Raw genomic sequence first — 14078 nt, 5'->3', positions numbered from 1 at the left:
TGTAAAGGGATTGAATATCCACCCTATCAATAAGAAATGGCCTGGGACAAATTATATATTCTCTATTTTGTTGATGGCATCAGTGGTTTCCCTCAAATAGCTTTTCATTTTCATGACAAACTGTCGCAAATAAAAATCTGTGAACTTTGACAGGGGTTCAAGAATAGAATTAACCTCAGAGACTATAGGACGTCCAGGAGGGTCCACAAGTCTCTTATGTACCTTGGGCAAAATGTAAAAAACAGGTACCCTACCTTGTTCTCTAATCAAAAACTCATATTCTTGTTTACTAATCATCTCAGAGTCAAATGCTAAAGCCACTTTTTCTTTTATGATCTTCATAAGTCTGGCTGAGGGATCACTAGAAAGTTTAAAATAGCTGACACCATCTGAAAGAAGTCTCTCACATTCTTTGATGTAATAACTACGATTCATCAAAACAATCGCTCCCCCCTTATCTGCTTGTCTAATAATAAGATTCTTATCTTTGGCCAACTTCAAAGCAGAAGCTCTTTGAAGCTTGGTCAAATTAGAATTGCAGGACTTCTCACATGACTCTAACTTACGAACTTCCGCCAGAACCTGTCTTTCAAACACTGTCGATTCAGCGATGTAGGAATGGCTAGGTGCACAAAAGGTAGACGCATGGTGCAGCCCAGTGCTTAAAGTGGGCCGGGGGCCTGCCGGGGCCGGGCCCCGGCAGTCTCCAAAAAGTGGGACTGAGCCGGGGCCCTGCCGGGGCCCACGTCCAACCGCAACATTGCCGGAATGCATTATCCCGTCGCGGCCGCAGCCGCGACGGGCGATGCGCCTGCCATGAAGACAGGTGAGCCGACAGAAGTGGCAGCCAGCCACAGCGACGCTGTGACTGGCTGCCACTTCCGTCAGTCATAGTAACTGCATCTGGCGACCCCTCGCGCGAGAGGTCACCAGAGGCAGTTACTGTCCCTTTGTTTCCCCAGGTCGCCGAGGCGTCTTTAACCCTCGGCGAACCTGGGGATTCCTCGACGTTTATAAAAGATGGCTTTGAAAGTACACATTTCAAGCCATCTTTTATAAAGCTTTGTCGACGGACAATTTTGTCCGTAGTCAAAGCTTTATAAAAGATGGCTTGAATTGTGTACTTTCAAAGCCATCTTTTATAAACCCGAAATCTTTAAAAAAAAAAAAGAGATGGCCTGAAAACTAGGCAAACCGTAGGGTATGCACACAAATATATTTTAATGTTATATATTTGTGTGCGTACCTTACTATGGTTTGTGTACTTTGCAAGCCATCTTTTATAAACGTAGAAATATGTTACATATCTCTATGTTTAGAAAAGATGGCTTGCATAGTACACAAACCATAGTAAGGTACGCACACAAATATATAACATTAAAATATATTTGTGTGTATACCCTACGATTTGCGTACTTTTTAGGCCACGCCCCTCCCACAAGCCACGCCCCCAAATGAGGCCCCCCCCCTCGATTTCTTACCCCACTTAAAGCCCTGGTGCAGCCCATTATTGAAGGTGTGTTTTTGGCATTTGCAACATATTGGATACTGCTTTTCCATTGCAACATACTGTTTACATTATATGTCAATTTTGGTTCCAACTTTGCCAGGTTGGGGTTCACTAATCTTCTCAACACCGATCTTAGCCTTTGCGGGGTGTTCATTTAAAAATGGCCACTCCGTTGTTCATGAGCGAGCGCTTCGATGAGGAGTTTAGTCCCTTTTCTGTGTTTACTATGATGCCAGAAGCTTTTGTCATTCGGACAACGCTGTCGATTTTGTGAATACGTGCTGGTGACATGGCTGTTGTTTCTCCACGAACTTTTGGAGCCTTGTTTTCTGTAGCTTTTTGCATGCATATTGAAGTTTAAGGTGAGCATGCCGGGCTGAGTAACACATGCGCGCATGATGTGTTTATCACTTCACGGAGATAGGGATCTTAATGCATGCCACTGTTTGGTCCGCATCTGGGGTAAGCTCTATCAGTATTGTACCCATTTAGAAACGGGTCACAATTGTTCAGCTTTGTGGTCCTTTCTATACATGTAAGTGGCACCTAGTTATCCACCAGGGTGTACCGTATTCCGGCAAATACATGGGTATTGGTGTTTATTATTATTGTTTTCGAACTGTATAGGCACCACAGTTTACTTATGATCCCTATTTTATTGCAGATTGGTACTGCGTAATACCAAATAAGTTTGTGGATTGGATCCGTTTGACGTTACCAGGGAGTTGTCCCCTGTGTCCCAAGCAGTGGGTTTCCCCAACTTTGGGGAGGTAATTATGACTATATATGATATGACTATGTTATAGCTCGTGTATTCAGTGATCTTTGGCTGAAATAGAGTGTATGGTTCTTTGAAAGTTAGTAAGTTGATTTGTTCTTTTTAGGTGTTGCGATATCTTGGCGGACTGTGACGGCTTTTGAAGTTTTTGGTCTCTCACTGACAAGAGATAAGCATATTTGTCATTTACAGACGTGCATTGAAGGTTCACCATTTCAAGGTAAATCTAATTGGTTTATTCTTTTGGACCTGTGCGAGGTTGGCATCAGTTGTTGAGCTGACTTCCCATTTACATTTTGTAATACTCCCCTCCCTTTGGAACTCATAAGTTTACTCTGTCTTTTCCCTTATAGGCTTTGTTTGCCTGTAACTACCCATTCAACACGGTGTTGAGGAGAATAGTGGATGTTTTAAATTTTCCCCTGAAGAATGTTTGCCCGAAAGGGGCTTTGAAGAACAGAAACATGTTGGGATTATATGTTTTTTATTGACACATTTAGGTTCTTTGTGTATTTTGTTATGTGATTTCGTTTGTGTCTTGGGTATGTGTATAATTTGAAGCCTAGTTTTTTAGATACTGAAGGTTTTAGTGTTAGTTTTTACACTGTGTTTGGTGAGGGTAGTGTTTTAATTTAAATATTTTGAATAAACAAGAAGGTTTTTGAAATACTGGAATGTGACACGCAGTCTATGTTGTCAAGACTTGTAGTGCTGGAAAATCTATCAGAGCTTCTTATGTGAGGGGGAGGGGGATGAGTAGAGAAAGTCTATCATCTTATCCTTTTTTGTATGTTATATATCAATATTCCTATTAGTGGAGTAAGATGTGTATGTTTAAATAGGAATCTCTTTTGTACCTATTTGAATACAGTGCTAAAGAACAACAGCACTGTGTGCACTGGAAGAAGATGTTACATTTGTAGTTAGCAGGATTGGCATTCTCAAAAGGAAAAATACTGTGCGAGGGGAAGGAATTCTTTGAAGTGGCAGCGAGAGGTCATAAAAGACCTCTAGTGGGTGTGCCAAGTGAGATGCTTAGAAACTTCCTAAGAGACCGGCAGACATCCACCGGCATCCAGGGAGTGACAGTATAGAGGATGCTCGAGTGCTGGGCTGAGACAGAAAGTCCGAGACGCTTTGCTGAGGCAGTGCGGTCAGGTTTCCTGGGATCCTGATAATCCTTATCGGTGGGCGAACCAAGGGAGAGGGATTCCCACATTCAGTGGTGCAAGGAATCACACCAATTTCTAGGTAAATATAGGTCTGAAGTGAGGATGTGCTGGATTTGCCTGTCCGGTAGTCAGTCAGGAATAGGTCATTTCATGTGTAATGTTTCAATGATATAAGTGCATGCCGTTCCGAATTTACAAGATTGCTTTACAGTTTGATTTTCATAAAGCTTAATTCTTGCCAAGTTCTGCGCTTCCAAGGTCGGTTTACTAGAGCTGGTTACAGCTCATGTTTTTTTTTTTTAATGTGCATTTTTTATTTTGTTTTTACATTGCAATAGAAGATCCGTTCTATGAACAACTGTTGTCATATTTAATTGCTAAGTTTATCTGTCACGATAAAGACACACCATAAGAATTACATTGTGTTCTGATGCATTTTGTGGCAGTTGGTCATTCTATTTGATTTTCACACACAGACAAGTGTGCTATAATAAATGTTTCCATGTGAATTATCTGATGTGAACTCAATAGTTAGAAAGTGAACAAGTGTGCAGTATTTCATTTTGCCGATTTACAGCTGTGCAGATCAGCCACCAGGGCAAACATCAGCATAGTAGATCAGGTATTGAGAGGTAGGGGTACCGCCCCATATTAAGTGTACCAGGTCCAGTGTCTGATACCATGAGTAACCCGGGGGTAAAGAGGACATTTGTTAGAATATATTCTGAGGAGAGTGCCAACACTATGAAAGGGGATTATCACAAGACGTGCTATGCTACAATAAATACCACTATTTACCACCATAATAAGCTACCAGAGAATTAGGTGCAACTCCTCCAGAAAATATATCGAACAGTAGACAAAGCAAAGTTACAATATTGCCTCTAGGAAGTCCTTTACTTGGGCCAATTGATATCAGTCCATGGAGAGAAATCATATCAGAATGCGCTGCATCAGTGAGTAGTGCTCCCCAGCCCAACACCGTCAGAAGCTCCTCGGGTTGTGCAATTACTGTAGAGCATGGATTCTAGGTTACGCATATTACACTAGGCCGTTGTCGCAATGCCTTAAAGAGGCACAAAAGGCTGATAAAATTGTTTGGACAACAGAAATGCTCTCTAGCTTTAATGAATTGAAAGAGGTATTTCCACTGCCTGATTGTTTGCAACACCTAACTACACACAAGAGTTCTATTTGTTTTCCTATTCTAATGGCCAGATGATGACAGCAATACTCACCCAGAAAAGCACAATGGTCCACAAGCCATTGGCCTATTACAGCAGAGTGTTGGATTCAATAATGCAGGGACAGTACCCTTGCAAGCAGGTGCTTGCCTCTGCTGCATTCGCAATTGAGAAAAGCTCCACTATTATTATGGGGTGCTCTGTAACATTGTATGTGGAGCATGCAAGGTTCGCCATTTTGAAGCAGTCAAAAACAAGGTTGACCACTCAGCAGGCATCCGCGTATGAGGTCATTTTGTCCAACCCGCACATCCACACAGTGAGGGGTAAGACATTAATCCCTACTACTTTTTTAACAGAATTGTGTACTGCACAAGACCTTGCGAGGCATGATTATGTAACATTTGAAGGGGAGGAGGAGGACATACCGAAGGCAAAAGAAAGCCTGCTTGAATGGGGGGACCTCTTCATCGACAGGTTAGCAGGGGACAGGCCTGAGACATACTGGGGAAGCAGTGGTCCGCCTAGAGGATGGAGTATGAGGTGGTGGTGCAAACAAGTTTACCAATGCAATATTCTGCAGAGCTTATTGAAGAGCTTCTCGCGTCCCAGGGGTGCAGAGTGGCTGTCTATTCGGACTCCGTCTATGTTACCATGACAGTGCATTCAGGGCTAGCACAGTGGAAAGGGAGAGGGGTTCAGATGAGCTGACAGGTCCCCATCCAAGCATGAAGCAGTATTGGATAAACTGATTGAAGCACTTTCCGAACCATCTGTGATGGCGAGATTAAATACACCGCCCATACCAGTGACACAGACGCAGTTTACCTCGACAACACTGCTGCATTTGTGGCAGACAAATTAGCTGCTTACCTTCCCATGGCTATCATTTCAGAGTATCCGGTGACAAGCAGACAGGAGCAGTTGCCGATCCCGTACACTTCCCTCCCAATAAATCAGATAATTGAATTACAAGTGCAGGCCCCACAAGAGGAGAAAGTTGTGGAAAAAGAGAGGGTGTACACAGTCCCCTACAGATTTGTTATGGCGGCAAGATAGCACAGGAAAAGCCATTATGCTGCACAGACTGCTGCTGATCACTTTCGTCAGTTGCAGCATCCAGCACATTTGTCAAAGAAACACATTGCGGTGGACATACAGGATAACTAGTTTGTTCCCAACCTTCAAGAGGTTCTTTCAAATATGATGATAAATTGCATCACCTGCCAAAACATACAGCACTGGTCATACTCTAAGAACAATACGAGTTACTTTGCCCCACCCTAATGGGCCATTCAGAGAACTTCACATCGACTATGCAGACATGGGAGAGCAGTGTAATGGGTCAAGGTATTTAATAGTTGTGGTGTGTCCCTTTACATGACGGGTTGAGGCTGGTCCTTGTGCACATCCAGATGCCAAAAGTGCTGCAAAGATTTTCGTGAAGGAGGTGTTCCCTCAGTGGGGTGTTTGCGATGTTTTGCAGTCAGATAATGACACCCATTTCTTTAATGAACTCTTCAAGGAAGTGATCGACATTTTTGGGTGTAAAGCATCAGATGTGCTCAGTTTACCACCGCCAGGTCAAAGGGGTCATAGAATGGATCAATGGTTTATTAAAGAGTAACATTTCAAAGTTATGCACAACGCTGAAGAAATATTGGGTGCATTGTTTGCCCCTTGCATTGTTCAGTATGCGCACGCATCCCTGTATTGATCATCATTTATCACGTCATAAGGTGATAACGGGACAGCGAATGCACACGCCCCGATCTCCTATCAGAAAAGCTTCGGATGCTCACAGGGCTGCATCCGTTCTGGGGGATCAGTTTAGAGATAATTTTTCTGCCCTAACAAAAGCCATAAATGTATCTCTCAACAGATAGCACCACAGCGGTCTGAAGACACAACCAGCACTGCATCAACCTTAATGACGTCATCACCACTCCAGCTGTTCCTGGGAGACCCAATCTTTGTTAAGAATTTTGTCCGCAAATGGAGTGAGCCTAGATACAACAGCCCTTTTACCATTGTCTATGCCACTCCTCTTGCAGTAAAGGTTAAGGAGATGCAGTTGGATACTCCTTTCGGACGTCCGCAAGGTCCCCCATACCGCACTCCATGCCTGAGAAGTAGAGCTGTGAATACAATAGACATGAGTGTGCATATGTATATATACAGTGATAGAAAACTCACATTACTACCACCCATAACAATACAATTTTTACTGTATTATCATTGATTATTCTTATTGTGTTTATGCTATCTGTATGGGATACATTACGCAACATAATCGTATTTCTGATGCTTGTATCTGCTTTGATTCCCATGCTCTGTATAGTCTGACATCTACTGGTAGTCGGAGAGTATTACAAGATTTTTTGGAAACACGAAAACAGATGTCAACAGGGTGTCTTAGTAACACTATCCCTAGTGTGACATGTACTGTACCCATGGTTCTTCACGCATCGAGGTGCCTCAGATTGTTTCTGACATGAGGTTGCATGAAGTGTAACGTGGGTACAGATGTGATAAAGCAGAAACAATGATAAACCAGAAAAACATCTATGCGCTGTGAGAAACCTGAAGGTGTCTCACCCACTGGTCCCCGTGGATCTGTCGTCCAGGGGTCCAGGACAAGGCCATTGCTATTGCTATTGGATCCCTACCTGGGGGTGGATCAGCAGTGGGGGAGGATCACCTGAATGGGGGGTCTTCGGGGAGTGGAAATGGGGCACCAAAAGGTTGAGATGCGGTACTCCCTCCCTTGTAACTCCTTTCACCCATCCTAACCTGTAGGATATTTGGAAGCTCTACCCCCCTTTCTCAACACAAACACTTTCTTACACCGTAACAGACAACGAACACCATGGCCGTTTACCTGACATGTTACAACACATATGTGTCAGGCAGAGTCAGGCAATTGACAACAACCACACACAAATGACAGCCCTTTACCTTCCCCCACAGGGATAAAGGGTGGAGCACAAATGCAGACGACTATCAAGGCCAAACGCATGAGAATACAGCTATACCGGACCGGCAGTTCAAAAGAAGGAGAAAGGCAGCGAGACCTGGAAGGACGAAGGGGGAGCTAGCTGCCCTTGCCCTTTTCAACTCAGACCTGCAAAGCCTCCGAGAGGGAAATCATAAAACCAGGAGTTACAGCTGGCATGTGGAGGAGCAGATGTCAACGTTGCACGGTGGGGTCTCCTGCATTGATAGCACAGGCGGGGAGGCGTGGTACCGTCCTTGACTCCAGAGGCAAGACCAGCCAATGGGTTCAACACAGCCAGTGAGTCAGAGAAAGCTGATAGCAGACAGACGTGTGTTGAGCCCGAGGTTGCAAGTGGCAACATTGGATGAACGCAAGAACAAAGAACTTGTGTATGAACTTTTGTAAAAGCCCAGAGAAGGGCCAGCTGCAGAGTGGTCACGTGCCATAGGAGTGCTCATTCAAAGGACTCTCGCTGGCCCTGTTGTGATGAAAACTGCAAGTACCAGAAGGCCCTAGGAAAGGGCGACGTGAGATGTCAGAGTGGTCCTACAAAAGTCACATCAAATCCTTTATACTATTGGAAGTCTCTGACCCATGCTAGAGAGAAAGCTAGAGGAAGGAAAGCCCCCTTTCTGATAAGATTGTGAACTGCAAAATAAAAAAAGTGTGAACCCGACAGAGCGATGCCAAAGGAAAGCTAGGAGAGGGCAACCCACGCTTTCTGATGAAAATAATCAAACCATGAACTGTGTTGAAATTTCATGACCTGTGTTAAAGAAGGCCATAGTGAACCGGACGGAGGAAGGCCAAATTGCAAGAAGGATCCGAGCCCGGTGGAGGGAGATCGGAGATGAAAAGAAGCAATCGCCCACTGTGCAAGATTACTGAAGGAACTTTTGTTTGTTGTTTTGAACCAGCAGGCCTTCTAAGGCAGGGACTTTGAAGAAAGATACTTAGCCCCTGAAGGTTCTGGTATGGTATTGTTGAACTGGCATTGTGAGCCTCATGGTAAAGAGGCCCAGGAGTGTGCTGTTCTCAGGAGTTCCGCCTTGTCCCGTGCTTGAAACGTGGGGAAGGCAGACCTAGCCGTACCATCCCGACTTATCATTTGGTGAACACTTCTTTCTTTTCTGGTGACCATTAGCCCACAGTCTGCTTTGTAACTTAGTATTAAGGATTGGCAATAGGTCTTTTAGTATAGGCCCTTTTCATTTGAAAAGACGCTACTAGGACTGCCTTATTATTATTTGATGGTCAAAGCTTGCTCCCATCTTAGCTTTAGGTTTAGTCTAGGCATTTTTCTCACCCATTATAAAGTTCAATAAACACGCTTGAACTGTGATCACTTATGTCTGTCGTTACTATTGCCACCATGGATTCCTTACAGTGCCTTTTTAGTTTTGTTCACAAAGTACAACACTGCCCTCCGTACATCAACTGTAGGGAGGCTTCTCTCATCTGAGTTGGATGGATTTTGAAAGAAGGTAGGCAGTTCTATGAATGGATTGACATGGAACTTTGAAATGAACTTAAGTGAAAACCTAGGATGTGTTCCGAGGACAACCTTGCCTTAGTGGATTATAAAGAAAGGGTCTTGTATGGTCAAAGCTTGTAGCTCACCTACTCGTCTTATAGAGGTGATGGCTACTAGGAATGCAGTTTTGCAAGTCAAATGTTTTAGGCTGGCATTGTGAATAGGCTCAAAGGGAGGACCCATGAGTTTGGAGAGCACGACATTATGATCCCAACCCGGTGGAGAGTTAGGGATGGGAGGGTATAGCCTGTTTACCCCTTAATGACAGGAACCTTTCACAAGGACACTATGTGAAGTGTTGTAAGATGTCAGAGCCACCAAATGTACTTTGATGGAGTTGAATACTAGGCCAGAGTGTAGTAGGTAAAGCATGCAATGTACAATGTTAGCTGGTGAAAATTCGATTGGGTTTAAGGTTTGGGACCTGCCCCATATGAAAAATCTCTTCTACTTGTTGAAATAGCAGTGTCTGTTGTTGGGTGTCATTGCCTCCTTTAGGATATCCATACACCTTTGTGGAAGATTTAAGTGGCCAAATTCTATGACTTCAGGAGCCATCGCCAGTTTGAGCCGATGTGGAAACCAAGGTTGTCTCGTCCACATAGGAGCTACCAGGATTAGAGTCACTTGGTCCTGGTGCATCTTGTGCACTATCCTCCTCAGGAGTGGTGTCGGGGGACAAGCTTAAGCAAATTTCCCTGACCAGTTCATCCACAGGATGTTCCCCTTGGACCTTGGTTGGAGAAACCTGGACGCGAAGTCTGGACATTGCGCATTTAGGCTTGTGGCGAACAAGTATAAAAAGGGGGATGACCCCATTGGGAGAATATTCCATCTAGGATATCTTGTTTGAGCTGCCACGCATGTTCTTCTGGTAGGGGGTATCTGCTTAGAGTGTCTGCCGGAGAATTTAGTTCCCCTGGAACATGTTGAGAGGTTAGGAACATGTTCCGCTTGAGTGCCCACTTCCATATTTTTTGGGATAGCTTGAACAGACTGAGCGTGTGCCTCACTGCTTGTTTATGTAGAACATGGCAACTGTGCGGTCCATAAGGACTTGCACTGTTTGACTTGTAAGATGTTGCTGAAAGGCTTGAAGAGCCTCAAGGACTTCCAAAAGTTCCAGGAAGTTTGTGTATTTTTGGGCTGTAGCAGGTGTCCACTGACTGTGGGCTGTGTGGTGGAGAAAGAGAGCCCCACATCCGGCGAGGGAGGCGTCTGTAGTTAGGATTGCTTGTGCTGGTGGAATGCAGAAGGGTTTTCCTTTTAGCAAGTTGTCCCTGGACCACCAGCAAAAAACGTGCACCAGGGTTAGCGAAACAACCACTAGCTCGTCCCCACTGACCACTTGCCTGAGATCATTGTTTCACTAACCATTCCTGCATTGGGCACATGTGCAGGCGCGCATCTGTAACCAAGTGGATTCATGGCATCATCCTGAGCAAGCGCATTGCTTTGCGTACAGTTATCTGGCTTCCGGCCTTCTAGTGAGGTACTTTTAACAGCATGTTTTGTACTCTCTTGTTTGACAGGAAAGCCAGCTCCTCTTTTGTTTTTAGAATTGCTCCCAGAAATTCTTTTATTTGACCAGTGGACTAGACTTGATTTCTCTTCGTTTGTTTGGAGAAGACCAAACTGAAAAGAAGGTCTATTGTCTTTTGTATTTTTTGTTTGCAAATTCGAGGAGATTCCCCAGTGATTAGCCAGTCATCCAGATAAGGGTATAGGGAGATCGACTCTCTGCTCAGGTGTGCTGCCACTGCAGCGAGCACCTTTGTGAATACTCTTCGCGCTGACGCGATGCCGAAGTGGAGTACTTTGAACTGGTAGTGAACTCCCGCTATCTTGAACTGCATATATTTCCTGTTTGCAGGGAGCATTGAAATATGAAAGTAGGCATGTTTCATTGCCAATGTTGCCATGTAGTCCCTTCGTTTTAAGAGAGGGATTACCTCTTGAAGCATGGTCATGCAAAACCTTTGGAGCTTGACATATTTGTTCGCAGGGCGCAGATCTAGTACTGGGCACATGATATGATACAATATGGCATTTATAATGCACCTGTACACAAGTGGTTCTAGGCGCGACAAGACAAGGAGGGGAAACATAGGGAGGACGAAACAACGATCTTACTAGGCCCTGTGTCATTCAGATCGCGCAAGTGAGGGAAGTGGAAGCGGAGAAGTGTTGAGGAGGGGAGAAGTGCAGGTAATTCAAAAAGTGCACCTAGCATGTCACTTAGTGCAGGTAACTCAAAAGTGCAGCCAGCTGGTGGGTCAAAGTGCAGAGGGAAAGGACTGTGGGGTTGCAGATATAGACCACAAATGCTAGGGGAGCCGAGAGGCAGTGATCAGTGCAAGGTCTTGGGTTGCTTCCGGAACCGGAGGTGGTTCTGCTCAAATTTGAGAGAGGCAGGGAGGCTGTTCCAGAGGGAGGCCCCAGCCGAAGATGGAGATCTGCCCCCAACTCTCTGCTTGGAAAAGCGACTGACCCTCAGAGAGTTGCAAGTGGACGAGCGGAGAGCGCGAGAGGGGAGATGTTTAGGAAAAGAGAGTTGGAGGTAGTGCAGTCCCAGGCCCCAGAAAGCCTTGTGGACGATGCAGAGGGTCTTGAACTTGACCCTTGCCACCACTGGTAGCCAATTAAGAGATTTCAGAGCTGGAGAGATACGATCCCTGGGCTTGAGGCCAAGGACAAGTCTTGCAGTCCTGTTCTGGATAAATTGTAAAGGTCGGAGAGTAGAGACAGACAGATTTAGAAAGAGGCTGTTTCAGTAGTCCAGCCTAGAGAGGACCAGAGCTATGGAGACAGTGAGCTTCTGGGAGAAAGTGAGAAAAGGAAGAATACCTATGAGGAGGTGCAGCTAATAGTTTGACCTCCAAGAGATGTCAGAGATGTGAGGAGGGTGTGGAGTCAAAGATGACCGCAAGGTTCTTAGCCACACAGGTAGGAGCAGGAAGAGGGCCCACAGTGGAAAGGTCTTTCTTAAGTACGTTGAATAAATACCCTTGTTTACCTAATTTGCTGGGACAATCTCTACGACGTCCTTTTCCAACAGTGTCTTTACTTCTTTTAACAGTTTGCGCCGCTCTTCTGACGTCATCCTTCAGTGTCTTGGCGGGCGGATGGATGGCTTTTGTAACAGTTTGATGCAATACCCTTCTGTCACGGTGGACAACACCCACTTTTCTGACGTTATCCTCTCCCATGCTTGGGTGAAGTGTGAAATTCATCCTCCTACTGGAGTGGCAAGGGAAGCGGCCTACAGCAGTGCATCATTGCTTGGGAGGGGTGGATCCTCTCCCAGGTGAGGTTCTGCCTCTTCCTCTAGATCTGTAATTTCCTCTTTGAAAGCCAGAAGAGGAAGATTGTCCTTGGGACGGGCCCCAAGTTGACTACTGTCCGCCCCTATTGTATCCGGAACAGCATTGTGAACCCCGACACCTTCTGGAGTTTGAGGAGCCCCGTTGTACATAGGGCTGGTTTGTTAACTAGCCGAGGGATTTAAGAGTTTCATACTCATCATTTGCGCTCTTGGGGGCGTCTTCGACAGCCTACCGAAAAGCACATTACATTCCACCAGCATGTTAAGGAGGGTGGCCAGAGTCTCTAGCTTAAAACCAGACTGTCTGAGCCAGGCGTAACACTTGATGAGCGTGCCTTCTGCGATAACGCGGCCTGCATTGTCTGTTGCATCGAGATTATTCTTGAGAATGCAGTTTGATACCTGCTTGCCCTCTGCGATGGTGCTTAACAATTGTGATTTTAGGAGTTCTGGAACCGCTTCAACCTGGTGTTCCAAGTCAACCCATTTGTGGCAGCCATAACTAGCCAGGAGGGTAGTGTTGTTTGCTATTCTAGCTTGATATGCCACTGAGGAGGCAACCTTCCTTTCCGAAAGTGTACATTTTCTTGCTTTGTCTGGCGGGGCTTCCTCCGACACCTGAGGAGTGCCAGCCCTCTTTCTGGTAGTGGTGACGACTAGTTAACCAGGTTTTAGCTAACCCCTAATATAAGGGGGTCTGTGGGCGCTGGCCTGAATAATTTCTCTATTCTGGGGGGTTAACCGCCCTTGTGAGGTTAGGCTCAAGTAAGGACGGCTGTATACATCTTTGGACAGACTGTACCAGTGGGATAAACTGAGTGGCAGACTTTGCGTCTCCCAGAATGTCCTCCGCAAAGTCCTTGTGCCTCTTGGGTGTCAATACTAAAGTGTTGGGAAGCATCAGCAGGAGTTAATTGTATTGTAGTTGGTTGTCTACGGGAGAATATGCTACAGGGTGGTCTTGGTGGTCAGGCAACTGTATGACGTAGATTTCGTCATCATCATCATCTTCGTTTGTATTGTTCCTGACTGCATAGATCCCCTTGAGAGCCAGGGTCTTGTGACCCTGGGAGAGCCACAGCATACATGTCCTGAGAGAGATCTTGGTAGGTGGAGGCCACGAGGCCTAGGACAGAAATGCTAGGCTGTGGGTCCAGGCAAGGTTTCTTGGCAGGGGGTTGATGTTTTGAAGCCCCTGGCTGTGAGGCATCTTTAAGGGACGTTAGTTCTTCTGGATGCTTGTCTATGAAGTCAACAAAGCAGGATATCCTTTTTATAATTCTGGCAAATTGTTCAGGGGTATAGTCACATGAAGGTGGGAAGCCTGACATGTATAGGTGGCTTGGGAGGGTGCCTGGTCCTTGTGATGCATAGCCCCTGTCAGTTTGTCTACAGGGGAGAAAGAATCCATAACCCAAGTGCTTTTGGAGGACGAAGGTGTCAAGGATTTAGACTTTTTTGGTGACTTTTCTAAATATAATTTGTTTTTAATTGCAATTTTCATACATCATTAACCATCAACATTGGGAATGAGACACTTAAACAGGAGAAGAAAAAAAACACTTCCTCCCCTCCTC

At 45.3% G+C, this 14078-nt stretch overlaps 1 protein-coding gene and 1 long non-coding RNA gene across 4 annotated transcripts in view; one reads left to right on the top strand and one right to left on the bottom strand.

The window, feature by feature from the left end:
- Positions 1-14078, bottom strand: part of KLHL36 (kelch like family member 36) — a 247898-nt gene that overhangs the window by 28886 nt on the left and 204934 nt on the right. The window lies entirely within an intron of this gene.
- The window catches only part of LOC138525955 (uncharacterized), a 242584-nt gene that overhangs the window by 58176 nt on the left and 170330 nt on the right, over positions 1-14078 (top strand). Inside the window, exons 3-4 of the long non-coding RNA XR_011283458.1 lie at positions 2175-2280; positions 2395-2508. This is a non-coding gene — a long non-coding RNA (uncharacterized lncRNA). The remainder of the gene's footprint in view (positions 1-2174; positions 2281-2394; positions 2509-14078) is intronic.

Source organism: Ambystoma mexicanum, chromosome 1q (assembly GCF_040938575.1).
Source record: "Ambystoma mexicanum isolate Mex_15411 chromosome 1q, UKY_AmexF1_1, whole genome shotgun sequence".
Lineage (NCBI taxonomy): Eukaryota > Metazoa > Chordata > Amphibia > Caudata > Ambystomatidae > Ambystoma > Ambystoma mexicanum.
The sequence above is the reverse complement of the archived record's forward strand: the minus strand, read 5'-3'. Positions and strand labels throughout refer to the sequence as shown.